Genomic DNA, 27,856 nt, shown 5'->3' with positions numbered 1-27,856 from the left:
GCAAAAAACTGATGGTAGTGTGGAGAAACATAAGGCAAGGTTCATTTCTCGTGGTTTCTCACAAGTCAAGGGCATCAACTATGATGAGACTTTTTCTCTTGTAGCATGGTACTCATCTATCAGATCGATGTTGGCACTATCAACTTAGATGGGTTGGAAGATCCATCAGATGGATGTGAAGACTACATTCCTCAATGGAAAGATTGAGGAAGAGGTGTACATAAAGCAGTTGGAAGAATTTGAGACCTTCAATCATGAGTCACATGTGTGCCGACTCAAGAGATCTTTGTATGGGCTGAAGCAAGAACCTCGTGCGTGGTACACTAGGATTGACAGCTATTTCACCGGGTTGGGCTTCACAAAGATTGAAGCAAATGTGAACCTTTACCACATCATGGTAAAAGGTAAGGCATTGATCATTGTTCTTTATGTTGATCATCTGATATTAGTAGGTGGTGATCAGTTGATCAAGTCTTTCAAGGAGTACCTTGCAAGAGAGTTCTAGATGAAAGACATGGGTCTTATGCACTACTTTGTAGCCATGGAAGTGTGGCAGAAAGATGGGGAATTGTTTGTGTCTCAAGGAAAGTATGCTAATGAGATACTCAGGCAATTCCACATGGAGAAGTGAAAGCCCATGCAAACTCCTCTAGTGGGTAATTGGAGGAAGGAGGATGCTACTTCAGGTGAGGTAGTATTTGCTACCATTTATCGATAGCTTGTGGGTTCATTGATGTATTTAGTGAACACACGACCAGATTTGTGCTTTGCAGTGAACTAGCTGAGTCAAGCTATGGTTCAGCCTACCAAGCTATTTTCGAAGGCAGTGAAGCATGTGCTGAGATACCTCAGGGACACATCTCAGTATGGATTATGGTACAAACGGACAGAGGGAGTGAAGCTTTAGGGCTTTACAGATGCAGATTGGGTAGGGAGTCCATAAGATCGGAAGGGCACTTCAGGAGGAATTCTAAACCTTGGTTCAGATGCAGTTTCTTGGTACAACTGGAAAATATGTCAATTTCACTTAGCTCAACAGAGGATGAATACATGGTTGCAAGTTAGGCAGCATGTCAGGCCATTTGGATGCGGAAAATTCTAGATGGATTGTTTGGTCAGAGGATGTATCCAACTGTGATCTATTATGATAATCAGAGTTGTATCAAACTCTCTAAGAATCCAGTATTTTATGATAGGTCCAAGCACATCGATATCCGGTATCATCATCTTCGAGACTGTGTGGTGAAGAGGATCATGTTCCTGCTATATGTTTCGACCAAGGAGCAGGATGCAAATATTTTGACTAAGGCATTGTCAAAATGCAAGTTTGAGTTCCACAAAGATAGGATGGGGTGATAGATAATCCCTTTCTTGTTGAGAGTGAGTGTTGAAAATATGAACAAGAAATGCTAAATATAGAAGTGCTAAAAATAGAATTTCGGATACATTCCAATTTTAGTTAGTCCCTGAACTAAAATTGAGAATTAAAATTAGAATTTGATCTTAGCAGCTATTTGAAAAATAATTAATTAATTCATCTTGAGTTAATTAGTTGGAGAAAATCAAACATGAAGTCTATGTGAAGACATGCAACAGTTTTCCCTTTGATCGAGGAAGTTATCCCTTAATTAAAGTGATCAGGATGAGTTGTACTTTGAGTCGTAATTAGTTAGCTCAGTTAAATGAGTTAAGTCCAGTTAGATTAATTCCAACAATTTGTGGAACTGATTGTGAGTTCAGTTAGTTAATGCATGCATTCATGTAACTACTGTACTTCAGATAACTGAATATTCTCTCATAAATAACTCATGCATGTTAGTTCAGTCAGAGACCTAGTTGATATTAGATGATGGGGTTGTATACTAGCAGTTGTAGGAATATTCCATTAAGGATATCACTTGCATGTAGAAGGAATTCATTTGTTGGAGATTGCGTAGTTACTTCTGAGTTTGGTGAGTTGTGTGAGAGGTGAATTCACATAGGTGGCAGCCAGAGGACCCAGGAGAAACTGCACAAGGAAATAGGAGGCTTGGAGCACTAATGGAATGCCTATGTTGTGTCTATTCAGTCTATAAGAAAAATTGAGGTATTGTACTGAGATATGGATAGCTTCTAAGCTAAATCTTTGTGTAATCCAAAGATATTTCCCCTTGTATGATAATATAGATATCAGGGTTTTTAGCTGAGTCTTTCCCTAGAGAATTCTTCTATGTTCATGTGTGATTGATTTCTCATTCTCTGTTATATGTGTTCTATTTGATCTTGCTCAAAATCCATTAAGCTTCCAAAAGTTTGTTTGTAGAACTAGATCAAGTATTTTTCTTTAGTATATTGCATTATCAGGTGATCTACAGTGAGAAATTCTACACTCCCTTCCATTGCCTTTCAACTTTCATCCCTCAATGGCAAGTTATTTGCATCCGACAACATGTTTACATCATTGATCTTCGATCAGATGACTTCACGGGTGTTTGACTTCAGTTCCATTATTCACATTCATGGATTGTACTAATTATACCTTGACACAAATTTTCATTATTGGTGGTTTCTCTCATGCCTATTAATGGTTTACATCATTGACTGGCAATCAGGTGGTCTGCTATCATGTTCGACTTTGACACATCTATTCACATGTTAGAATTCATACAATGATCAGGTTGAGATAGAGCAGAAGACCCTGGATTTTGTCTCATAGAATCCAAGTTGCATGGGGTTATGAGTCATTCATGATTCTATACATGTTTTTGTTGGACAGATGGTTGTGACCATACGTGAATCTATATTCATGATCCTTTCTATAACGTTAGATGCGACCATATGGAGGATCTGTGAACATGATCCCTCCTATTTAGATGGTTTCATCCATATCGTGGATTCATGTATTATTAGATGCCTATTACTATATTATTAGGCATGATCATTAGATATTTCATATATGTATATGTATATTCTTGGTATGCAGGTCTCCTAACAGTGTTGTTCTCGTCCTTGCACTAACTTGTAAAGCACCTCAACCATCACTCCTTATTCTTCCTTCATGCTTTAGGGGGAATATGTTACACAATATTTTGACATGTCTCCTGTTCACTTCCCGTGCCATATCCAAGAGTGATGAAACATTGACTATTGTGCATAATATCCATCATGATATAAAAACCAAAACCTCCATGAAGAATCAAAGGAAAATTGCCTTGAAATCGTTCTGAAGAAAGTTTCCTTAAAACCTGATATCTAGCTGTTATAGACATTTTTTTGCCTTACAGCTATAAGCATGAAATGTCCATAATCCAAGGGATCCAAAGTCCCTAAACATGTTTTTCCTACCCCTGGAGGAACAAGGCTAACAAACCACAGCAATTCACAGAAGTTCTCCACCAAAAATTGCTCAAAATCAAGTCAATTCAGAATCAATTCAGAGGCTCCACTAGCTGCCTGCGTTGAAATGCAGAGGCTACACTGGCTAGTTGCATTACAACGCAGGTGGAAGCACTACCAGGGTGTGCTGAGCGGGAAATGAAAAATGGCAGGGTCCTTTGTGCGAGGTGTAAAGACTGTGGAAGCTTCCAGAATCTTCCTCCATGACACTTGCCTTGATGAGTTCGACTAAGTGATGAGTAAGAGGCTCTTAGTCTCCAAGTGGAAGCAAGAACTAACAGAGGGAGAGGACACTAGTCAGATCTCAAGCTGACTCATCCTCTCTCCAAACATCTATATATGGATCTCTCCTCCATGAGATCCAGGAGGTGGGAATTTTGTTATTGCAAAGAATTATTGTTGGTTTGAGATTGGAATCATTTGGTGCTTAATGCTTTGAAGGGAGGTGAAGAAATGATTTCATTCGCTGGGAGGTAGATGCTGGATTGGAACTCTCTTGGTTGTATCTCCTCCTGAACCTTGTTATTCATCAATAAAGCTATCTTGGTTTCTCCTATATACTGATGTCTCTTTAGTATGTTTAGTTTATTTCTAATCCTGAACTAGTTATGAATATGAATCTATGTCTTTGTGTAGTGTTCCCTCCTTGTGATCTTGCAGGAACCTGTTGAAGCTGGGCGAGCGAGAATGCAAGTAGCTGGGAACTCTCAAAGAGAAGAGAAACCGGATCGAGGGACAAACGGAAGACACCGGTTAGTCCATCCATCTCTATTCATTCTCAATTCATAAAGGAATAATACTAGAATAGTTGTTTCTGTTTGTTGCTAAGGCACTGTCACACCTTAGGTGGATAGGATCGTCCTGCATAGGCATTTTTCCCCACAACAAATTGGCAACTCCGCTGGGGAGATCTGTTTAGTCATTTTATTTGTGTTTCTATCATTGTTTGTTTCATAGACTCAACAACAGCAATCAAACTGCATCTTCTATTTTTCAGATGCAAAGTAGACAAGTGCTGCTTTGATCCAATCACTGGATTTGTCTATGATCTGAACAATGGACTCACAAATGATTTGATGATCCTTTGTGATAGATCTTAGCCCTCCTTCAAATCATCCCTTTGATTGTACCTTGCTTGTTGCTTTTATTTGGCCTGAAACCGTAGATTAATCAGCAAACCGTGACCCAGAACCCAGAGAAGAACTCTCGTTTCTGCTCCAGCGCAGGCTCTGTGAAGAGACTCTGCATTTCAACGTAGTTCCCGTGAAGGCTACCTGCGTTGCAATTCAGTTTCTCTGTTATACAGGTGCGCTGATCCAGCTTAGGCCTTGTGCAGCTGGGGTTCTCTGCTCTGTTTTGCCTTGTTTTGATCTCTTATTTCTACAGCCTGTAACCAGCATAGGTACCTGTCTGATAACTCCTTTTCTCTGCTTAAATTTCGCATCCTTCTGTACAAAAAGACTGTGAGTGTTTTTATGTGTTTGTGGCGTCATTTACAGTTTTCCTTTGCAAGAGTGAAATAGTCATCCTGTAGCCCTTGATTCAGATCTGTTGATTGTGATCTTAGGAGAGAGTTCATTGGCTGTTTGCAGTTGATTATACGTTTACTTTTGCTTTTGGTTTGAGTTTGTCTCTTTTATGTGTCGAAACAAGTGTTCATTTTGAAAGTTGTAAAGTGTTGTATTCTCTTCTACCCTTTCTGATTTCGAAAAAGTAAACTTGTTTGTATTTGTCATTTAAAAGCAAATTCAAAGTTGTACAAAAGCTTTCTTTTTAGGAATCAATATTAATAGAGCGGAAAACAAACACCTGCATTGTGCATTTGCATCTTGATAGTTTGCATGCTTGATTTAGGAAAAGTGCATTTAGAGTGTGTTGATTGCTCTTTGAGAAAAGATGGTGTCTTTCTTTTCCCTTTGTAGCTAGGATTTTCATTGTTGAAAAAGAGATAAAATTTGCTTATCATCTTTTAGATTTCATTTAGGAGTTGTATCTACATCTCGTGGTGAACCTCAAAAAGCAAACTTCTAAGAAAGATCAACATAAAATAAACTGAATGAACTTAATAACGCTTTGTAACATAACGCACAACATAGAGGTCTAGGCTAGAGACGTGTTCCGGCGTCGTAAAACCTGGTATCTGTTGGCCTCGCTGATGGTTGGGTGATTCCTCCTGAGGGACCAAAAGTGCCAGTACGGATTGTGCTCCCACGTACCGCCGCGTATATATTGGGAGACCCCTATAGGCTTAAAACCTTTATCCTTAGGAAGCCGTGTCGACCGCCCTACTGATCGTAATGCACCGAACACAACATTCGGGAAGATTGACTGTCGTACCGTAAAACGTATTCTGCAGGTTTGTGATTGGTTTGGCACACCCTCTACCTAGATCTCTAGAGCAGTTCCTTTTGTCCTTTTTCAGACTCTATAATGGACAAAGTCCATCCGAGCATTTGTCACTTCGGGCTCGTTAAAACATTGAAGGCGACTAGAGTCATCTTTTGTTTTTTCTCGACTCTTTAAAATTGAAAAAACAAGTTGTGTCTAAAGCATCATTAAAAATTATTTTAACGGAATAATAAATCTCCCTTATTCCCGCGTTGATCTTTCAGTTGGGAAAATGGAGCCCTCCAACCAAGGAATTCCCCTTGGTGGAAGTCCTAGTCCCTTCTCCTCTTGGGGAGATGTTGGAGTGCCCCACATGGCCACATTGTCGCTTCCAGGACTGACAATCGGCTTGCCTGTTTGGCTCTTCTCAACTAATGTTGTTCAAAACACCACTACTCCTGAACAATTGAATCAGCAGTTAGACCAGTCCAGAGCTACCCACCAGCCTTCCACTTCCTCTAACTCTTCCTCTCCTCCTTCCTCTTCGCGTGATGGAGCTGGCAAAGTTAAAAGCCAAGCTCCTAAGGAGAAGAAGGAAAAGAAGAAGAAAGAGAAAAAGAAGAAGGAGCCAAAAGCGACTGGGGGCAAACGAATGGCATCTAACGAAAATCCACACACTGCACTGACCAGGCCTAAATCGCCATGTGTCATATGCAAGGGAGACCACTTTCATAGAGATTGTCCTTGCATCCCTCGGATACTAAGGGACTGGTCTCCCCGCTTGCACAATTCGGTGGCATCAACCTCTGATAGCCATGTCGACAGCACACCGTCAACTAGTGAAAGTGAAGCCACAGGACAGAGAGGGAAAGCTAGATTTCCCTGCAAACTATGTGAAGGCGACCATGCCATCCACCGTTGTCCCTTCTTAGACAAGGCTAAAAGAGTTTTGGAAGATCGCCCGATTTTACCAGCGCGACTTCCTCCTGGATATCAAAAACTCCTGCCAAGTCCTTCACCAGTTGAGAACCCGGCTGGCCCGCTCAGGTGGTCAGCCGAAGCACCTATCATTGAGGATGAACCGTCCGAATCCATACCTGACGAAAGTCAAAAGGTCGAGGCGGCAGTTGACCCGGTCTTGCCTTCAGAGGTTCTATCTTCGAATGATACCATCACAGAAGAGAATAAAGATGACACCGTCCAAATTCTCTTCATCAACACAGACTCCGACGAACAAGGGGGCAATTTGCCCATTCCTTTATCGCAGGAAGGAACTTCGTCAGAGTCATACCCGGCTGTATATTCGGTCCCACCACCAAGCAACCTAGTTGTATCCTTTGACTGGAATCAACTGGGCAGACCCCGCTTACCAGCAAGCATACCATTCAGGATTATCGTTCAAATATACAGAATGGTAATGGCTGGCACCATCATTGATGAGGGGGCATATGTGAGTATCCTTTCCTCTATTGCTTGGAAAGTGCTTGGTTCGCCAGTGCTTTTGCCTGAAATGAGAAATCTGAGAGGCTTCGATAAAGGAACCAGTCGACCTTTAGGGTTCCTCCCCAATGTGCCAATAGCATTAAAAGGGAAGACCGTTCAAATGAACATGATGGTCGTTCAAGGACCCTTGGATTATAACCTACTCCTTGGACGAGACTATATATATTGCATGGGAGCCATCGTCTCCTCACTCTTTAGAGTAATGTGTTTTCCGCATGAAGGAAGAATGGTCAAGCTCGTGGATCAACTTTCATTCCCCGGATCACGCATTGCAAATAGTCATATACCATCCCTAAATGGTCTCTTCGCTCAAGAAATGTCTCAACCCACGGTCCGTCCTCCCGATGAGCGCGAGTAATCCGGAAGGATATGACTGGAACCCAGGGAGCATGCGTCCTGGTCTGCTTCGGCAGGAAAACTTTGGGTATAGAGTAGGTTTCCGCGGGAGAATATGACTAGTCTGTACCCCGTCCGTGGTTGGAAGAGGGGTTATTCTAGAATAAGATTCTCTTGTCAAAGTTATGTGTTTGGCGCTCACCTTTGTCTATTTCGGTAGACATCGCCGAAGAAGTGTTTTGTTTGGGGTGCAAATAGAACAATCTTTGGGTAACCTGTAAGAGGTAGGCCTCTCTCGGTAAAACAAATGTTTTGGCGGAAGATGAAGTAGGGGTAACCTTGAAACTCTATTTTATGCCTGGGGGCATGCAAACCTTTTGGAGTGCAAGCAAAGAGCGGTTATTTATCTGTTTTTTGGATTAGTCGTTTCCTAACTTGCATAAAGAAAGGATGCGGAGCAAAGCTTTGTAAGATGAAGCTCCATAAAAAATAGAATCTTAATGAGACATTCTTATCATATGACTGGGTTATTCGAGCAGTTTTAGCACACAGTTCATGCTCGTTAAAAAATAAACGCAAGATCCGAGCAGTTTTAGCGCATAGTTCATGCTCGTTAAAAAATAAACATAAGATCGAGCAAATGTTTCCACCCGCGTTTAAGCTCGTTAAAAAATGAACTATTCTGGTAAATAACCACCGTGAATGTAATATCATCAGCCATTAAAGCCTTGGTCATGTTTTCCCATCACCTCCACTTTTCCATTGGCCGATCATTCACCTCCATATGATTGTTTACCCATTTTGAGGAACAGCTGCGAAGAGTGATTTCACTAGCCATCCTTGTGACACTGCCGTGATTTGGAAATTCCAATCCTTCCCTGGAATCAGCTGCTAACCTTTTTTATCACTCGTTCCTCAAAAGACGAGTCTTCTTTAAGCTCTTTTCATCTGACTCGTAAAATATGAAAAGATTGCCGAGTTTTGGCCTTCCAGCTCGTTAAAGTGACCGGAAGAGCTATCCCTCCTCTAGATTTTAATCTTTTTGGACCTGAGGGATTATTGCACAAAAAGATCGAGCGCTTGTTTTATTCGGCTCGTTAAAGATATCGAAAATCCATCCCTTCTGTATTGTTTTATACTTTTCCGGACTTAAGGGATTAGATGACGAAAAAGGACTTTTGGAGTTAACTTTACGTACCTTTTCAGGCTCTCTAAAGATGAAAAGGACCGAGTTATCCTTTTCGTTAGACTCGTTAAATGCATGAAATAGCGACAAACTTGTCTTTAGACGAGAACGAGTTTCACTATCGCTAGGCTCATTAAAACATAGCGATGGGCTTGCCCGAAGAGCAAGTTATAGAACAAGAATATGTTATCCTCCTCAAGCTTGACAAAAATAAATAGGTACTGGTCAGCAATGACTGAGGAAAAATTGGGAGAAACTCAAGAAACTTTGATGGTAGCAAGTCGCTCTTGAACATGACACTTTTCCTCCATACCACAATCGGGTTGGGTTGTTTCATTCACCGGTCACATCACCATGGTCTCGCCATACCATCCATATTTGGGGTAATGCTACCGATCCATCGCATAAGTGTCGCCATATGTTCAAGAGAAGTTGTTCAGAGAAGTCACCTGTGTCCCATCCACTACCATACATTATACTCTTTCATGACCGCCACCCTAAATCATATGTCATCAGATCGTTTTCACCTCCATCAAAATCATTAGCTCCGTTTCATGTCATTGATGTGGGATTCATTAAGGCCCTCCTTTGACGGATCACTTCTTTTCGACATCAGCTCATTATCCAAGAAGTTGGTCTAGGAACACCCCCTTCAGTACTTTGAAGCTTGCATGCCTCAATGGCAAGTTTCTCACTTCCGGCAACAGGTACACATCAATGACCTTCGACCGAAAGATTTTGCGTGGTGTTCGACACCAAGTCCTCTATTCACACCACGTGAATTGTACTGCAGTACCTTGAGGGTCATCTTCATTATCGGTGATTCCTCTCGCGCTTGTTAACAGTTTACGTCATTGACTGGTAATCAAGCGATGTTTGTCCATGTTCGACTTCAGAGCAATTCTCACATGGATCGACTTGTACTTAGAGTGAAGATCGCACGAGATTGAAGACCCCGGATCTAGTTTCATCCATCCGGGCTGCGATATATATTCAGAAAATAAAGACATAGAAATGTACAACTTTACAGCACAGATAATCATCCTACCAAAAGGATGATGGCTCTATCAGAATCATCAGTCTATCATCAGACGATTGTCTGTTATATTTACATGAAAATGAATTTATAAAGCTGAGCATGGGAATGCCCGCCTCAACTAGATCGTGAAAAAAGTATGAAAATAATGTATTGTATTGTATTACAGGTCTCCTCCCAGCATTGAAAGAACTTCGGATCCTCCTAATAAAGCATTTCACCCGATAAACAGCCTCATACTTTAGGGGGCAACTGTTATAGACATTTTTGTGCCTTACAGCTATAAGAATGAAATGTCCATAATCCAAGGGATCCAAAGTCCCTAAACATGTTGTTCCTACCCCTAGAGGAACAAGGCTAACAAACCACAGCAATCCATAGAAGTTCTCCACCAGAAACTACTCAAAAACAAGTCAATTTAGAATCAATTCAGAGGCTCCACTAGCTGCCTGCGTTGAAATGCAGAGGCTACACTGGCTAGTTTCATTGCAACGCAGGTGGAAGCACTACCAGGGTGCGCTGAGCGGGAAATGACAAATGGAAGGGTCCTTTGTGCGAGGTGTAAAGACTGTGGAAGCTTCCAGAATCTTCCTCCATGACACTTGCCTTGATGAGTTCGACTAAGTGATGAGTAAGAGGCTGTTAGTCTCCAAGTGGAAGCAAGAACTGACAGAGGGAGAGGACACTAGTCAAATCTCAAGCTGACTCATCCTCTCTCCAAACATCTATATATGGATCTCTCCTCCATGAGATCCAGGAGGCGGGAATTTTGTTATTACAAAGAATTGCTGTTGGTTTGAGATTGGAATCATTGGGTGCTTAATGGTTTGAAGGGAGGTGAAGAAAGGATTTCATTCGCTGGGAGGTAGATGCTGGATTGGAACTCTCTTGGTTGTATCTCCTCCTGAACCTTGTTATTCATCAATAAAGCTATCTTTGTTTCTCCTATATACTGATGTATCTTTGGTGTATGATTGCATTAGTATGTTTAGTTTATTTCTAATCCTGAACTAGTTATGAATATGAATCTATGTCTTTGTGTAGTGTTCCCTCCTTGTGATCTTGCAGGAACCTGTTGAAGCTGGGCGAGCGAGAAGGCAAGTAGCTGGGAACTCTCAAAGAGAAGAGAAACTGGATCGAGGGACAAACGGAAGACACCGGTTAGTCCATCCATCTCTCTTCATTCTCAATTCATAAAGGAAGAATACTAGAATAGTTGTTTATGTTTGTTGCTAAGGCACTGTCACACCTTAGGTGGATAGGATCGTCTTGCATAGGCATTTTTCCCCACAACACTAGCATTAGCGCATTTTGCTCCACCGCCTGCCCGTGCTAATGGTAGGTTCCTCAGTTACACACTCACATTGCCAAGCACGGGTTTTCATAGGAAAAATCATGCTGCCCTCATTCTCACGGGTTTTCCCAAACTAGAGGAGAAGCTTCAATCACTAGAACCTTCGGGAACAATGAGATGGATATTGGTTGTTGTTGATATGGTCGATCTATCTCATTTCGGCCTTTTGATATTATCATAATTGGATTTCCCCTTTATATTTGGACCTTCCTCCCTCTTTTGTGGATCCCTAACTCCCTCTCCCTTCCTATAAATTCACCTCCTTCCATTCCAAAATGGTTGGTCATTGATTGTTGCATCCCTATGCTAAGACTATGCTTACATGCTTCCCATTTCTAGATTGGAGAAGGAGTGCTTGAAGATTCTTTCCTTGGACATGGACATCCACTCAAAGGAAGGCCTAAACATCAAGGAATAGGTTGTATTCTTCCCTTTTCAGTTTCTCAATATATACATCTGATGTTCACTTTCCATAATTGTATAAATATTTATGTGATTAGCTTAATGTTCCTTGATATGTTAATTAGTTAATACTTGATACATGTTATATATTCTAATGTGTCTTGTATAGTACTTTTATCAGCCTTGCAGTTCTTCAGATGTGGAGAATGACTTAGGAGCAAGGCCTGGCGTGAAAGATTCAAATCCATCTCTGAGGAATGGGTGATTAGCATCAGAATGAGGTATGTTCCTCCTTCTTATTGCATTTTTCAAGCATAACCTAGGAAATTGAGTATTAGATTGTTTATTTTGTTTCTAGACCCAGTCATTGGGCTAGAGGGATTACCTATGCCCACAAAGGGGATTTTCCTTTACAACACCATGACCTTGGTCTTATTTTTCCTTTATTAAATTTATTACATGAAATTTTAATCTGAGGTTGTTACAACATGGCACAAAAATTCAAGGATGAGGCATGAAGTCTAAAACTCAACACAACTATGGATGGCGTCAACCCATATTCCCTCTAAAACACCAACTATTTTGTTTTTCCTATAGTAGTAATCAATAACAATATTCCCCCATGGTTTTCCGTGAAGAATGGAGATATTATGTTGGCTCTCATAGTCCCTCGTAGAAGAAAAGTGAACAATATGGATGTATACTTACAACCATTGGTAGATGAATTGAAGGAATTATGGGAAGGGATACATGTATCATATATATTAAGAACCATTGCAACAAGGAGGAGTTTTATGTTGTATGGCATATGTGCTTACACCACGCATGATTATTTAGGCTTAGGAGTTTCCTTTGGTAAATTACATGTTTATTAATTTGTTTATATACCTAACCATGTTGCTTCGCATATTAATTTAATTTGTTGCAATTGTTTTAATCTTCATGGTATCCAATGTGCCATGTATACAATAATTTCGTAGCTCTTGTAACAAAATGGTGTCATGGATGCAAATGTTGTGGACCTTCTCTAAAGTCTAGGTGGTGTAACCACCTACGAAAGACAATATATGACTGCTGCAAGGTATTCCTCCTAGAAGAACACCCTTATGGAAGAGCGACATCCATTTTTAATTTTAAACAAAAGAGAACCCAAAGGCCTAAAATAATGACACTAGCTAAATGGCTTAGAGCATATGAGAGAGAAGGAGAAGAATATTACAAAAAAATTGATTCAAAGTGGGAGCCTATGTTCGATGATCCATAATTGCTTGACAGATATGTTGAGAAATTTCCCATTGGAATGAAAAGGAAATATGTCGTTTATGAGCTCCCATATTTGGAGCATCTTAATATTTCCCACTTACTACATCCAATGCATATATTTAAAATGTTTCATCTTCTTTATGTAGGAACATATCCTCGAAATAAATTGACACATTGCGCATTAGGAGAGATTTTATTTCTTCAACAACTAAAAAGAAACATTGGCCAAGACAATAAAGTAGAGGAGAGTTGGTACCTCTTCATGTTATTTCAAAGAAGGTGATGTCCCATGGACATTAAAGAACCATGATATTTCTTTGGAAAATGAAGTTCTAATGGGTGTGAGGTTTCCTTCTTTACATGGGTCTTCACTATGATGTTTCTTCACTGTGGAAGACCATTTTTCAAGGTTGAAATCGCATGACCATTTGAACCTTCTAAGAGTATATATGTTAGAAACATGAATTTATGTTTGTTATTATTTTTATGCCATGGGATAAAATAAAATTAATTTTTGTATGTGTTTACTCTGTAGTGTCATTATCCTCTGCTCATGCATGGGTGTGTGAACCATGACTTCCCACAAGATCCACACTGTGCCATATCTAAATTACCTGCACATGTATGTTGGATCACATAAAATGAGATTCATATGGATAACATTCCATGGTGGCATCGAGAGGTAGTTGAGATTATTTTTATGTTTGAGAAGGAACTATCGACAAGTTTCATGGTCTTGCAGGTTCATCTTCTAATTCACCTAGTAGATGAGGTTGGATTAGTTGGGGTGGTTTCTTACCTTTGGATGTTCTTCCTAGAGAGGTACATGAATAAATTGAAATGTTTTGTTCGACAAAGGGAAAAACCCAAGGGGTCTATGGAAGAGGGGTACATATGGTATGAGTCTTTATATTATTCCATTGAGTACATCAAGTAAATCGACAACACACCAAGTATGATGATTTGGGATGACAAAAGGGATGAAGACAAAGGAGAATGGGAGCTTCACGAAACAAATGGATAAATGCGTGTGATAAAGTGAAAGTGACTTATCATTTGTCAAATTTCTGGATAGTAACTATTCACACTGAATTTCATAATGTATATTTTGATATCATACGTACTATATATTTTGGTTTGATTTCATCAACAAATTCATAAATTGAAGCCATAAACAAATTCATTCTTTATAATTGGGAAGTGCACAATAGTGGCTCACATTGTACGAATAAAAGAGGAAGAAATTCGACAATGAAAGGAAATAATTCAGAGGGCTGAATGGTAGAACCAAGCCTTATCCTTATCATTTAAAAGAAAATATGTCAATGGTATGCCCCAATAGTTATGTTGTTGACCACGTTAGAGAGAAATACAATGCATATGGTCATACCTACATGCTGAAGAGGATGTGCTAAACATAGGGATTGGGTGCAATAACTCGATAATAATATATTTCTATAGATTTTTAACTTTATAATTAGGGAAAATTTTAAGGATGGAAATTTATCTTGAAGTTTAGAAACCTTGGCGAATCTGGTAGTCCATCATATGCAGTCAATAAAATGTTTGACAATATTTTGTAAAAATATTTAAATTTCTAATAATTTTATATTGTCCCTATATAAAATTTTGGTGATTTTTAAGGTGAAATAATTTTATAATATAATATTATCCCAAACTTGATGGCTCTGGTGAACATGGAGGTTTAGGGATTAGGTTAGAGCTGCAATGGCACACCTGCACAGACCACAATGCTTCTGTCATCGTTCTCTAATAATACGACAAACAACAAATGACAAGGAATAGTGCGCAAATCATGGACATCCCCAATGGGGAGGATACAGTGCCTCCCCCCAATGATAGTGAAAACATTCAGATGGACATGAAAGATATCAAGCAAAAGGCCCAGGAAGAAATAGGAATAGGACCTGATATACCGACAGCCAATATGGATAGAAATGTGGCTCCCAAAGTGACATCAGCTACCTGCAAGCTGGTCGCAGCTGAAAGACCTAAGATTGAGCTCCCAAGTCACCAGATCAATACTCAAATCTAGTACATGAAGGATCACGCCTTGATTGGGAAATTTATAGGCTTCTGGCCTACAGAGAAAGCTTTGCATGGATGGATTGTAGCCAGGTGGAAGCCGAAAGGGCACATTACCCTGCAGTTGGGGCCTAAGGGTTTCTTTATGGTAGTTTTCAACTGTATAGAAGATCAAAATAGAGTCCTCGATGGAGGACCTTACCTTTTTAATGCAGTTGGCCTGTATCTGAGTGACTGGATCGAAAGATTCAATTCAGACAAATAAGATATAAAATGGGCACCTGTTATGAAACCAGCTCAAGAAAAGATAGAAAAGATAGATCAACGCCTTAGAATTCAGCCTCTTCGAGGGGGAAACCTCCTTTACATTACATAAATGAACAATTCTTGGATGATACAAATGACAAAACCTCCTTTCTATATATAGGAGTCTAAGGAGTCACAATATAATCCAGCCGACCTAACAAAAATAACAATAGAGGGATTCTATGGGCACAGAAATAACAATATGGGGGTAATAGGGGCACAACAATATAAATAAGGGGTATAACTACAATAGTAATGGGGTAATCACTAGTATTATAGGGACCCAACATGCCCCTCTCCTTCAAAAAAGTGTTGTCCTCAACGCTTGAGTAGTTTTGGATACTTCTGCATAAAATTCTCATCCTCCCATGTGGAATCTTCAGCGGATAAGTTCTTCCACTTGATAAGATACTCTGAAATTGATCGATTTCGTAGCTGTCAAGTTCTTGTTTCTGTGACTGCTTCCCGTTCCAATATAATTTTTCCTTCCTCATCAAGTTCTGGCAATATTGTTTGAATTGGGAGCTTGTCACCTATAACCTTCTTTAAACATGAAACATGGAAGACTGGATGCAATCGAGAAGCTCCAATTTGTACGCCATAGTACCAATCTTTTGCAACACCTTGTACGGACCATAATACTTTGGTGATAATTTTTTATCCTTATTAGCTTGCTTTAGGGACATTTGCTTATATGGTTGTAGCTGTAGGAATACCCAATCAGCTACATCAAAACTTCTTTCACTGCGATGTTGATCTGCCTGTTGTTTCATTCTATTTTGTGCCAACACGAGGTTATCCTTTAAGAGTTGGAGGACTTGTTGTTGATGTTCGATGTGATGTTCCACTGCCTGAACCTTAGAATTTTCTCTTAAATATGATGTGATGGATGGTGGTTGATACCCATAAAGTGCCATAAATGGGGTCATTTTTGTTGCTGTATGGAAGGAAGTGTTATACCACCATTCAGCCAGAGGCAACCATTTGACCCATTGTGTCTGTTTATCAGATACAAAGCAACGAAGATATCCTTCCAAACATTTGTTTACTATCTCAGTTTGCCCATCAGATTGAGGATGATAAGATGAGCTATGAGCTAACTGAGTACCAAGACAAGAAAATAATTCTGTCCAAAAATTTCCAGTGAAAATGGGATCTCTGTCACTTACAATAATCTTTGGGTTTCCATGTAGCTTTTGAACTGTTTCCATAAATGCAGTAGAAACTGTACTGGCTTTAAATGGATGTGATAATGCACAAAAGTGTGCATACTTGGTAAGTCTGTCAACTACCACCATGATGACACTCTTTCCCTCAGACTTGGGTAAACCTGTGATAAAATCCATTGAAACCTCCTCCCAACGTTGGCTTGGAATGGATAAAGGTTGTAATAGACCCGGTGTCTTAATTGTTTCAACTTTATTTTGTTGGCAAACCAAACATTCCGCCACAAACTTTTGAATATCTGATTTAAGGCCATCCCAAAAAAATTCCTTCTTAACCCTGTGGTAAGTTTTTAAAAATCCTGAGTGCCCTCCTAAGGGAGAAGTGTGCAATTCCATAAGAATCTTTTGTTTTAGCTGGGAATTCTTACAGAGGTATAAGCGATCTTTGTACCATAACGAATCATTTTTCCAGCTAAATGTATCAGAAGTACTGGAATCTTGTTGTAGCTTTCGAATAAGTGCCCACACTTCTTCGTCATTCTTCCATTCCTCCCTTGCTTCGTTTATCCAATCTGGTTGGATAATAGAAATGGCACACAACAATGCTTCCACATCCTCATCCTTTCTTGAGAGTGCATCTGCCACCACATTTTGCTTCCCTTTTTTGTAGATGATTTCAAAGTCATAACCCAACATCTTTGTGACCCACTTTTGTTGCTCTTCAGAGGATAATCTTTGTTCTAAAAAGTATTTAAGGCTATCATGATCCGTTTTTACCTTGAAGTGTCTTCCCATTAGGTAGGGTCGCCATTTCTTAAGTGCATGGAGTATTGCCAACATTTCCTTCTCATAAATAGCTTTGCTTAAAAACTTTCCCTTGATTGGACGACTTTCAAAAGCAATGGGTCTTTCATCTTGCATTAGAACAACACCAATTCCATTTCCTGAAGCATCACATTCCACAATAAAGGTTTTTGTGAAGTCCGGTGTAGCTAAGACCGGTGCTTGGCACATTGCCTCTTTAAGATGTTCAAAGGCCTTTGTTGCTTCCGAAGTCCATGAAAATGAATCTTTCTTCAATAATGTTGTTAGAGGTGCTGCTATTCTCCCATAATTCTTAACAAACTTGCGATAATACCCTGTCAACCCAAGAAATCCTCGCAGATGCTTTATGGATGTGGGGATTTTCCATTCCTTAATGGCTTTAATTTTGCTAGGGTCTACCTTAACTCCTTCATGAGATACAATATGACCCAAATATTCCACCTCCTGGACTCCAAAGAAACATTTGGATCTTTTTGCATATAATTGTTTCTCCTCCAATAGTTGTAGCACCCTGTCAACATGTTCAACATGATCCTTCCAAGACTTGCTGTAGATTAGTATATCATCAAAAAATACTAACACAAATTTTCTAAGGAATGGTTTGAAAATTGAATTCATCAAACCTTGAAATGTTGAAGGTGCATTGGTAAGGCCAAAAGGCATGACCAAAAATTCATAATGACCCTCATGAGTTCTAAATGCCGTTTTGGAATGTCTTCAATCTTCATTCTGATTTGATGATATCCCGAACGAAGATCCAACTTGGTGAAGTAAATTGATCCATGCAATTCATCCAGTAATTCATCAATAACAGGAATGGGGAACTTATCTTTAATAGTGAGCTTGTTGAGCTCCCTATAATCCGGACACATGCGCCATGATCCATCCTTCTTGTGCACCAATACTACTGGAGCTGAGAAAGAACTTTGACTCGGTTGAATTATACCAGCCTCTAGCATTTCTGCAACCATACGTTCAATTTCACTTTTTTGGACATAGGGATATCTGTACGGCCTGATGTTTGGAGGAACACTTCCTGGAATCAGATGAATAGCATGATCATGATCACGCATAGGTGGGAGACCTTGGGAGTCTCAAATACCTTGGAATGATTGTCCAAGACTTTTTGGAGATCTGGAGAAATAGATGATTCCAATGTGGAAACATCTAGCGAACATAATTGTGCAATTACACCTCTTTGCTCCTTTTTTAGAAGCTTTGTCATACCATTAGAGCTGATTATCTTTCCTGGTTTCCCTGCAATACCCCTTAATTCAACTTCCTTTCCTTCCGAAGAAAATTTGATGAAAAGTTCTTGAAAATTAAAAGCTATTGTACCCAAGGATTGTAGCCATTGGACTCCTAGTACAACATCAGCACCTCCCATTGGAATGGAAAGCATTGGGCTAGTCAATACATATTCTCCCATGGATAGCTTGATATTATGGCACTTTCCAGAGCAATTTATTGTTCCTCCATTTGCAATCATCACTTGACACTCTGGTGCTGGATATAGGAAGCAATTCAATTCTTTTGCTACCCTACAATGAATAAAATTGTGGGTGCTTCCTGAATCAATCAACACTATTACCTTTTTCTTCTTGATTTGTCCTTCTATCTTGATGGTTTGAGGAGTGGTAATTCCCGCCAATGCATTACAAGATATGGTCGGATTTATTTTTTCTTCATCTAGGCTTTGTTCCTGGAATATATCCTCTTCTTTTGACCTTTCTTGCTCCTTTTCTTCTTCCTCTTCACAATCTATGTAGAATAATTTCTTCTCAGCACACTTATGACCTTTTGTGTATTTGCTATCACAATTGTAACAAAGCCCTTTTGCTCTTTTTTCTTCCAATTGTTGTGGTGTCAACCTTGTAGGTTGTGGAAGACTATGGGCAACAACACTTCCGTCTTTATAGTTGTGAATGGTATGCTTCCTAGTTGCCATAATTTTGCTTTCCATTTTTCTTGCTAACCTGAATGCCTTCTCTAATGAATCAGGTTCCCAAAGGCGCACATCATGTTGGATATTATCCTTTAAAGACCCTATGAACACATCAATCCTATGCTCCTCTGGAATATCTTTTACCCTTATGTTCAATTTTTGGAACTCCTCAATGTGCTCCATTATTGAACCCTTTTGTTTGAGACTTATCAATTGGCTAAAAAAAGTGTTGCTTTTTGTATCCTCATAATGTGCTATCAATTCTTCCGTAAAAATTGCCCAAGTGATAAATTGTTTACGAGAACAAAGCCATTGATACCATACAAACTGATTTGGTTCCAAATATAAAGTTGCCATACGTACCTTTTGTGTGTTTTGCACATTATTGAGATCGAAGAATTGCTCCATCTGTAATATCCATGTGGCGGGATCCTTGCCATCAAACTTCCTCATATCGATTTTTGGAACATGGTGAGTCTTCGATCCAACATTAGAGTCTATGGAATCATGATTAACATTTCTTTTGTTCTCATCATGAGTTTCCTTTACTACCTTTTCACCATTAGTGACCCTTTCTTGTAGCAAGTTCTTCAATTCTTCCATGTCTGTCTTCAAATCTATCTTTAAATTTACCATCGAATCCTCCACTTTAGCTTCCATGCCCTTTATCTTAGATTCCATGCCATTTATCTTAGATTCCATGCCACTTATCTTAGCTTCTGTTAGCTTTTGTGAGCGTGACATTTGTTGCACTTGTTCTTGTAATTTTGATATATCATGTAGCATTTCTTCCTCTTCTTCATGAGTCATGCTAGAGCTTTCAGGTTCCTTACTAGGTGTTTGCATTTTCTTTCCTCGGGGCATCAGTTACCGATAATAATGCTTTACTATGCCCTTTGAATTCCGTTAAACCAAGCTTAGATAAAAAATAAAAAAAAAACTACACACCTTTTTTCACTTTATAGAAGCCTGATATTGAATCTGATGTATCTCTGTAACTTCAGATCATCCAGTTCTGAAATTGCTACCTGTAATAGACTTCTGCGTCCTCCTTCCAATGCCACAAGTCTGAGCCAAATTGGATTCTCCAAGTAAACGTTCTGTGAAATCTCCCACAGTGACTTGCTTTTAGAATGGTTCCATAGAGCTAACTTGTACGACGTGCCATGAGTCACTGTTTCAACCTTTGAATCTGAAACACACATACAAGAAACTATAGTCTATTCTCTTTCTGTACCTTTTTACGAAATTTCAATCCGATCTTCAGAGAGAGAGTTATGACGATTTTCCCCAGGTCACCTGTTTTGAATGTAATTCAGGAGTCTGCAAAAAGGCCAACTTCCTCAGATCATATCCCCGAAATATCACGCGAAAAGCTCTGAAATTGGGACCCAAGGTTCAGCGCCAATTCTTCTCAAATGGGTTTTTTTTGCGACTTCTGAAACGTCACAGAAAAAAAGTTATAGCGAAAATGCCACGATGACCTGTTTGGAGCAGCGAAACCCTAGAATCCAAAGCTCTGATACCAAATGTTATGAAACCAGCTCAAGAAAAGATAGAAAAGATAGATCAACGCCTTAGAATTCAGCCTCTTCGAGGGGGCAACCTCCTTTACATTACATAAATGAACAATTCTTGGATGATACAAATGACAAAACCTCCTTTCTATATATAGGAGTCTAAGGAGTCACAATATAATCCAGCCGACCTAACAATAATAATATAAAGCCACAAAAATAACAATAGAGGGATTCTATGGGCACAGAAATAACAATATGGGGGTAATAGGGGCACGACAATATAAATAAGTGGTATAACTACAATAGTAGTGGGGTAATCACTAGTATTATAGGGACCCAACAGCACCAGTATGGATCCGCCTCTATTCCCTTCCATTGGAGTACTAGGATGAAGACTCACTACAAGATATTGGAAATGGTCTAGGGGAATTCATCAAAATTGCGGAGGAGACAAAACTCAGAAGATATACTTCCTACGCCTGAATCTGTGTCTATATGCATCTAAGCAAGGCTCTTCCAGATGCGGTAAGTCTATACCATGATGATTTTGAATGGATTCGGTCAATAGATTATGAACATGTCCCATTTCGATGCAGAAAATGCCATGCCCTTGGCCATCTATTTCGTGACTATCCTTCAAATTTGAAAACCTCAACCTCCTCCTCTTCAGATAAACCTGACTTGGAAAGATTTACCAAGGTCAGCAACTGCAAAAAGAACCACAAAAAACCCATTTCGAACCCTAAAAAACCTATCGCCGGTTCTTCAATGCCATCCAATAGCAATAGCTCTGAAACCCTAACCCATCTAGAGCTAAATAACTTTGATAATCCTGCTCACTCAGAGGAAACACCCAAGATGACAGCACAATTCATTCCCACTAGCTCAAAGAAGGCCCAAAAGTCTATTCAAACCATATATCTCACCTCCTCCTCACCCAGTATGAACTCGAAATGGAACACTCAATGCATGGACGTCAACATCATGCAACCAGCAACCATGACTGTCACAGAAACAATAGAGGAAAGGAGTGAAGCTGAGCACATGGAAAAGGAGCCTGAAAGCATAGATATTGGAGATTTGGACATACTTGGATTAGAACAAGCTTGCAAGACAAAAGAATATGACAAGATGCCAGAAAGACAGCTAGAAAACCTGGAAGTCATCCTTTCCAGAGCACAACAGCAAAGAACCCTAGGCATTTAACCTGGAAGTCAATGGGATGGCAAAAACATTCCTAAAGACAATAAAAAAAGAGGAAGGAAAACGAATCTCCAAAGAACCATCTGCATTGGGGAAATGCTGGTGGAATCGGGAATATATTCCAAGCTTACAAAGTATTACAACCCCCTACCTAACAATGCATCATGAAGCTCACTTCATGGAATATTAGAGGGCTCAATAGCCCCAAGAAATATAGATTGATAAAAAACATGATTCAGCAGGAGAAACCCCAAGTCTTCTTCATGCAAGAAACTAAATGTAACTCTACAACACTAGATCAAACCCTTGCAAAAGCATGGCCAGGCAGTAAAGCAGTGGCAGTGGATGCCTCAGGAGCCTCAGGAGGCCTAGCAATAGTCTGGGATGAACGAGCCATCACACTTACTAACATTCATGCGAGTAAGCACTTCATTCAAGCCACCTTCCATATTATAGGGACAAATGTGCATGGTCACCTAACCAATGTCTACTTTCCCCAAGAGGCAATGCATAAGATAGACATATTGAACACTTTATCTTTGATCAACTCTGACAGAAGTCATCCACTGTGGATCACAGGAGGAGATTTTAATATGATTACAAAGCTGGAAGAAAAGAGAGGAGGCAGGACCAAACTAGATAATGAAAGCATTCATTTAAAAAATTCATCCAAAACAACTGGCTCATAGATATGCCATTCAACAATGGAATCTACCAAGGATAATTTTAGGGGCGAATGTTCGCCCTTTGGCAAAATTAAGGGGTTTTAAATTTTTAGTGGGCGAATATTTTGTATCATAGTACATTTTTACAAATCACCTCAAATAGCCTACATTATTTTAAGGGAGAGGGTAAAAAAGGTAAATTTAGCCCTTGAAATTAGGACTTACAACCTTCCATTCGCCCATTTTCAAGAATAGGTTTTATTTAAGTGAATCCTATGGGACAAATACCATATTTATAAAAGAGGTATGGTAAATTAATAAAAATATAAATAAATGAGAGGTATGGTAAATAAATAAAACATTTTTTATATTTACTCCATAAGTCACCTTATATACATGTAACGGTGTAAAAAAATAAAAATATAAGTAAAGTGGAGGTATGGTAAATAAATAAAACATCTTTTTATACTTACTCAAACGGTATGGTAAATAAATAAAAATATAAATAAACTAGACGTATCGTAAATAAATAAAACCTCTTTTTATATTTAGTCCATAACCCTCGTTCTATTTATGAAGGCTGAAGAAAGTGGTTTTATTTAAGTGAATCCTATGGGCCAAATACCATGTTTGTAAAAGAGGTATGGTAAATTAATAAAAATATAAATAAACGAGAGGTATGGTAAACAAATAAAACATTTTTTTATATTTACTCCATAAGTCACCTTATATTTACCAACACACAAAAAATGGGTTATATTTAGGTGAAACCTATGGCCAAAATACTATGGGACAAATACCATGGACTAGATTGTTATTAATACCATGCAAAAAACCATTATTAACCCTAATATTAGAATTAATAAAAATAAAAATGGCACATGGTATTGACCCATGGTATTCACCTGGAATGTAGCCTATTTAAATGGGGGAATTAAACCAGCATGTAGCCTATGCTAAGATTCACTAGGACTTTACAAAGTTTTATTATTTAGTGAAAGACTCGCCAAGATCTTACAAGATTTTATAATTGAGTAAAATATTCGCCATGCCTGGTGAGAGATTCGCCAAAAAATTATATATACATATTATATTATTGATAAAATCGCCTTCCATTTTTCCTATATACCATGGATATTCACCCATTTATTATATTTATAAATTTAGGGGGGGGTTCTTAAAATTTTCCCTGGAATCTACACTTGGAATAACAAACGAGTAGGTACACATCAAATTTCCTTTTGATTGGATAGGTTCTTTCTTTCCCACAACGCAATCCATCTTGGAGGAGACTTCGCGGCTTCAATCTTACCTCTCATAGGCTCAGATCACTGGCCAATATCACTCCAATGGAAAAGACCGGGAAACACTACATGGCAGCCTTTCCACTTTGAAGCATTCTAGCTGACACATCTAGACTTCAATAACCTGATAAATATGCTTTGGAAAAGTTTCAAACCCCCAGATGGCTAAAAAATATATCAATTCCAACAAAAACTCAAAAATTTCAAAAACAACATCAAACAATGGAATCAACTTACCTTTGGAAATATCTTCCAAGCACAAAATGCTCTAGATCAAGAAATGAAAAGGCTACAACAGAGGATCATCACAAAAGGAAGATCTGAGGTACTCTCAGAGTAGGAAAAACACCTTCAAACACAAATATCAAAAAGAGCAAAGCAAGAAGAAATACTTTGGATTCAAAAATCAAGAGTTAGATGGCTTAAGGAGGGCAAAAGAAACACAAAATTTTTTCATCGCACCACTATCCAGAGAAGAATGCACAACAACATCACTCACATCCAAAATCGGCAGGGAGAACGATTGGAAAAACATGAGGATGTAGAACAAGAACTTCTTACCTATTTCAAGCAGGTACACCAAGAACCTTAAATAGAGAGAAAGCCAGCCATAGAGAAGATAACCAAGAATTTCCAAGAAACATAACAGAGGAACACAATCAGCTCCTCCTCAAGCAAATATCTTTACAGGAAGTGGACCATGCAATGCGACAATTAAAAGAAGGAAAGGCACCTGGCCCTGATGGCTTCACTTCCAATTTCTTCCATAACTTCTGGGATGTAATTAAAGAGGAGGTCTGGTAGGTCGCTGAGGAATCCAAGACTAACAGATGGATGCTTCCCTCTATGAACGCAACCTTCATTGCCCTCATCCCCAAGGAAGCGCAATCTCAAACTCCTGATAAATTCAAGCCTATCACTTTTTGTAATGTCATTTACAAAATAATTTCCAAAGTTATTGCCTTTCGAGTAAAGTCATTGCTACCATTACTCATATCACTAGAGCAATCAGGCTATGTGGAAGGCCAGCAAATAATGGATGGCATCATTCTCACTCATGAGATTATTCATTCCTTAAAGCAGTCCAAAAAATTAGGTATGCTTCTTAAAATTTACCTCTCTAAATATTTTGATAGTTTAAGCTGGAATTATATTCAAAAGATACTGATTGCCTTTGGTTTCTCCCCTCCCTGGGTTAGATGGGTCATGAGTCTCATAGCTTCCACCTCCTTCTCCATTATGTTCAATGGAATCCAACAAGGTGATCCCCTTTCCCCTTTTTTGTTCGTCTTAATGGCGGAAGGGCTTGGAAGAAACATAAAAGAAGCTCTTCACTCCCAGCAATTAAGAGGCCTCTCCTTTCCCAACTCCCCTGCTTTTACCCACCAACAATTCATGGATGATAACATGTTGTTTGGCCATCCTTCGGTCCAGGAAGCTCTTAAATTAAAATCCCTTTTAACTGAGTTCTCAGATGCCTCTGGAGCTAGCATAAATAAGGCTAAATCCCAAATTTTTTCTTTCATATCCTTGCTATCACTCAATCTTCAATAGCTCGTATCCTTGGATTCTCAATAGCCACTCTCCCTTCCAAATATTTGGGAGCTCCCATGACTGATACAGCTTTGAAGCACTCATCTTGGCAACTGCTCTTGGAAAAATTGGAAGCTCGTCTCTCCTCCTAGACTTACAGAGCCCTCAATATGGCCAGCCGTCTAGTCTTAATCAAAGTTGTCCTACAATCCATGCCTCTGTATCTTTTTTTAGTTCTGGCAGCACCAAAATGGGTACTCAAGGAAATCAAACATCTTCAAAGAACCTTTATGTGGGGCAGTGCGGGACAAAATCGAAAATGGGAACTAGTGAAATGGGACACAGTTTTCCTTCAAAAAATCTCGGGAGGTACAGGGCTTCGTGATCCTCAACACAGTAATGCTGTCATGGGAGCACGCTTCTGGTGGAAATGGATCTCGACACCGCATACTCCCTGGGCTACCCTCTGGACAACAAAATATGCCAACAATTGACCAGTAGATGATGTAATCCGACTCACAGAAGTTGGCCCAAGATCCTTAATCTGGAATGCAGCTAAACAACACAAGGATTTAATCCAATAGGACAGCTTCTGGGAAGTTGGGGATGGCAATAATGCAAGGTTTTGGGAAGACTCTTGGCAAAAAGGACCTAAGCTGAGGGACTTGATCAAACCTCACCAAATACCGAATTGGGAAGAGAAATTGATGGACAAGGTCAACCAACACTAGAGGACCACTCTCATATAGGAATACAGACAATGGATAAGCTTGAATCACATCATTAGGCAAGGCACAAAATCCGTTCAGAAAAATTTGGAGGTATAACTTTCTAATAGGAAAATCCGCTATTCTGATAAGAAGGATATACTCAGATGGGGTTACAAGGCAAGAGTAACCTTAACAACACATTAGGTGTACAAGATAATTATAAGGAATCACGCAGTCAAGGATCCTCTTTGGAACAAAGTTTGGGCCCCCAACATTTGGCCAAAAGTATCCACTTTCCTCTAGTTTCTCTATCAAAATAAAATCCTCACTTGGGATAATCTATGGAAAAGAAGCTTTCACGAGCCTTCCATGTGTCCCAACTGCAAACGGGAGAAAGAAACCACTATGCACCTCATGAACTCGTGCCCATTGGCAAACGGACTTTGGGAAAAAGTAAGCTTCAGATGCCAAAAAGATGGACAAATTAAAGAGGATATCACCAACACGGTATGCAATTAGGCAATCAATCCATATAAGAGAAAATTGTTAAACTCTTTATGGAAACTTATCCCAGGCCTTCTCATGTGGACAATATGGAAAGAAAGAAATTGTCGCATCTTCAAGGACCAATCCTCACCTTTAGAAGTCCTATGGAACAACATTTGCCAAAACCTTCGGGAAACCTTAATGCTTCAAACCTGGTATGAAGAAGACTTTCCTTCCATTCCATAGGAATAGAATATATGGGCAAATTGGAACCTCCAATTGAACCAGGTGCAGGAAAACCATCGTAAACCTTCATCACAAAGCAAGATACTAGACAAATGGCTTCCTCCACCCCAACATATGATACAACTTAACTTTGATGGAGCTTCTAAAGGCAATCCAGGCAAAGCAGGATATGGAGGAGTATTCAGAGATCATAAAGGCATACCTCTTCTAACCTTCATAGGCTCAATTGGCTAGGATACGAATAACTCGGCTGAATTAGAAGGGTTATGGCAGGGGCTTCTCCTAGCTCAAATTCATGGTTTCTTCCCACTTTTAATTGAAGGCGATTCTCAGATTCTCATTAACATGGTTAATCAAATTTTATAGGGACACCGTCAAACAAAGTGGTCAACAACTGGAGATTGGTGGAAAGACTAGAACTCATTAAACAATGGCTCTCCACCCACAGAGCAGTCACCTTCAAACACATCCATAGGGATGGCAACAAAGTGGTTGATCTTTTAGCTAACATAGGAGTGGATAGTGGACTGACTCTACATGCAAGATCGCTTACCACTATTGCCACTGCACTCCAGTTAAAGAATTACAATGATTTGGTGTAGATTGAAATGGTACAGGGTGAAGAAGCACAGCTGGATGTGGGTGATAACCACACCATTAATGATGATTAGACGGACGAGTGGCGAGAGGACTGGCCACATGGCCGCCTGTGTCCCCACCCATGCCAGCCTGAAAGAAATTCATGGCGCCCTGCAGGTGACATTAAATGGGTGCTCTGGTCGAGATTTCTCCATCATATGCATAGCAATGGCCTCCAAAGACCATAATGTTGCTCCTCCTCCCCTGCTCCATAGCATTTTCCCACCTCAAGCAGTGGAGCCTTATTCTTTCACTGTCACTGGAAGCTACTGTTAGCTGCTTAGCTGTGTAGACCTTGGTAATGGGTATCATTTCTCCCACACCAGGCTCTGCAATTTGACTCTAGCTCAGACTTCCTTCACTCATCCTCTGCTCAGCCATTCAACCAATTTCCCCACTGATAGCTCTGCTTCGAATACTTCCATGGCTTGCATCTGCCACCGAATGCGTAGCAGGAGAGGGGGATGTCATGGTGGAGG

At 39.6% G+C, this 27,856-nt stretch overlaps 1 pseudogene; it reads left to right on the top strand.

The window, feature by feature from the left end:
* LOC149240445 (putative sucrose-phosphate synthase 2) overlaps positions 1–27,653 on the top strand; it is a 51,088-nt pseudogene extending 23,435 nt beyond the window's left edge.
* The last annotated feature ends 203 nt before the right edge of the window (positions 27,654–27,856 follow it).

Source organism: Pinus tabuliformis, chromosome 8, assembly GCF_031772625.1.
Source record: "Pinus tabuliformis cultivar Carrire ecotype Pingquan chromosome 8, CPIR1, whole genome shotgun sequence".
In the NCBI taxonomy this organism is placed as follows: Eukaryota; Viridiplantae; Streptophyta; class Pinopsida; order Pinales; family Pinaceae; genus Pinus; species Pinus tabuliformis.
This window is presented reverse-complemented; position numbering and strand designations above follow the sequence as displayed.